Source organism: Leuciscus leuciscus, assembly GCF_965113295.1.
Source record: "Leuciscus leuciscus genome assembly, chromosome: 4".
Lineage (NCBI taxonomy): Eukaryota > Metazoa > Chordata > Actinopteri > Cypriniformes > Leuciscidae > Leuciscus > Leuciscus leuciscus.
Genome location: NC_138728.1, coordinates 28,002,361 through 28,005,441, shown reverse-complemented (window position 1 = coordinate 28,005,441; position 3,081 = coordinate 28,002,361).

Below are 3,081 nucleotides of genomic sequence, written 5' to 3'. Positions count from 1 at the left end.
TAAATGAGTTTCTTCAGTCTGCAACATTGGTCTTGTGTAGTGTTTGGTGAATTTACATTATATTTGTACTTTGTTGATGGTAGCCTACTCTAATCATAGGGATGTAGAAGTGCTAAAAGTGTTTTAGGTTTATCACAGCAGAGTGTAACTCGTGCAAACAGAGTATAGTAATGTGAAACGAGTGTGTTTCATATGGTAACAAAGTGTGGTTTTTAAACAGAAGTGTATAGTTTTTACAAGAGTGTTTAATTATGCAAAGGATCTGTAGTGTTTTGCTAATTGGGTGTGTGGTTGTGCTAATTGTGTGTAGTGTTTTGAAAACACGGGCCCTGTTTTGAAAATTGTGCTTAAGCAATCCAAAAAAACTGTAACAGTGTATATTATTTATTGTATACATAAACGTTAGCCAGCGACACAGATTACCTATTTTGTCTGGAAACGTTAGCCAGCGACATATTAACTTAATTTAATTAGTCTGCAAAGACTGATTGGTAAGGAACTGGTGCTAATCTTAGAACAGCTAATGTTTGCAAATGCTTAACTTGTGCTCAAGTGCTCACTCTACAGTCTGGAGTGCTCTGTAGGAGTCCAGTGATCACTCTTGATTGCAGCAATCCATTTCTGACAATGCTCAGGGTTTTGGGGATATTGTAAAACAATAATGCATTTCTTTGTGATTTGCTGTTATCACAGCTTACAGCACAGCAGATAGACGGCATGCTCCAATTCGGTCCTACAAATGGCGGCCGCACCACTGTGTGACGTCACATGAAATCTAAGAATAGGACACCCTTAAGGGAAAAGTTCTGTCATCATTTACTCCCCTTCATGTTGTTGCTGCTGTTTTAGTAGAACCTGACATTTATATTTATCCCATACAATATATATGTTTATGTATTTATAATACATATTTTGACATATATATCTCTTATGTGAAATATCCTAATATGCCCATATAGAGTAAAAGCATATATGCACAGCTATATATGAAACAAGATAGGGTATTGACAATCTTCTGGGGCCATGATCACATCTATCACTTTTCATAGTGTAGATCATTCTGGTGAATGATCGTGTTTGCGTACTGTATGGACACTACAAGACACCGTACCTGAGGAAGTGCACATGCGCATTAGTTTTGCCCATCCTGTGTGTGTACATCTTCCACCAAGTTGTTAGTATAGATTGCTGCCTGTGGCTGTGTAAGTTCATTATACTCAACAGAGGCTTATGTAATAAACACATATGGCTTTGATTCAAATCATGGACTCCTCACTCATTTCCACACATAGTAAAATGTAGCAATTTCAATACTTATTTAAAGGTACATACTGTGAGATCTGACCATTAGTGGTAATAGTTGAATCAGTGTCCAGGTTTCTGAAGCTTTACCAGAGAGTTGACCTCTGCTTCGCAACATTCTATCAGTCAAGATTTGTGGCTTAGATGTTTTGTCATTTACATAATATGAAAAACTCAAAGTTCAGTTGGGTGAAGTGTTTATCCTGGATTAGCTGATGAAGAATACACCTCATCCATCTCATCAGATGAGAAACAGCACTCTCTCTGCACACCATAAACAGACCCATAACCATTGAAAAACCTAATAAGTTTACTGAGCTCAACTGATTGAGTAAGCACGTTCCCTCATTTTAATTGAGTAACGGAGTCTCCCAAAACTTTGTGCTCACATTGACTGTGCTTAAATTAAAGTTCACCAAACTTGGTGTTTATTTAATGTACTTAAAACAATTAAGTTTACTTAACTTAACTTACTTAACTTTTAAGTGCACTTATATATTTAAGTTAACGCAACATGGAAATTTAACCGAAATTAGAAATTATTTGTATTTATATGTGCACTTATTTTAAACATTCTTTTTATCCTAAATTACTGGATAATGGAGTAAATCACGCTGTATGAAATCGAAGGTTTTTGCAAGGCATTTCGGGTAATTTTGGTCTAATGAGTATATGAGACTGAAGAGAAGACACATTGCTTGTGGGAGATCCTGCATGTTGATCCTTCAAGTATTATCCCAATAGTGAAATGCAAGGAGTTGGGGGGCTGAAGATTGGTGTCCTCAAATAAGATCCCCACTGGCACATCCAGGATAGTTTCAATGATCAGACACCTAGTGAAGAAACAGGTATTAACATTATTTTGATCATGCATCAAAGGTTAACTGTCCTTTTTTTTTTTTTTTCTTTTTTTTTTTTTACGCTCACTACATTTATCAAAAACACAAATCACTAACCCTAAGCCCTAACCCTACACATCACTGATTGAAGGTGCAGTCTAAACGATCTCTTTACGCCTAAGCGCGAGAGTCAGGTCCATCTGTCGTGCCAGAAGAGATGAACTGGGTGTTCTCATCTTCATTTTATCTTGAATTTCTTTACGAACCGCTTCAAGGCTGTCATCATTATGTCATTCTGGATAGTTTGGCATAAAGTTGATTTCACATTTCTTTGGCTCCTTTGTGTTTTTAATGTTTAATTATGGAAGTCCTTTGGGGTTGTTTATGCCTCGCTTTCTTACATTTACAGTTACATCAGGGTATACTAAGTTTCTCCTCTTGGATCTAAAATTTCACATATGACCGAATATGCTCAATGTACCATGCTGTCATTCGTTTACAGACAAACAGAATCTCAGCGTTCACTGCTATAATCTGTGATATCTGCTTAAATTCTGGGAGACCAGATCATTAACCAGCAGAGATAACCATATCTGCACGGTATTCAATTCCATCAGCTGTCACAGAGGAAGAGATCAGCACTGTCTTTAGCGGTGGTGCCACGTGATGAAACACCTGCTGAATAACATCCTCCTCAGCTGGGAGCAGCAGATCCTCGGTGACTAGCTGCAGCACCGGTTTCAAAGAGGATGCAGTCACTGCTCGCTCAGAAGACAGGGCTGCATTCACCGATTCCATGACCTCCATGTCCTGCCACGTCGGAATTAGGTGTTGAGTGCGCCGGTCATCCAAAACCCTCCGAATGGCAGGGCCTTGCTCAAGAATGCGCGCAATAATTTTTTGCTTCGTTCCCCACCTGGTGGGGCAATCCTGTGAACAA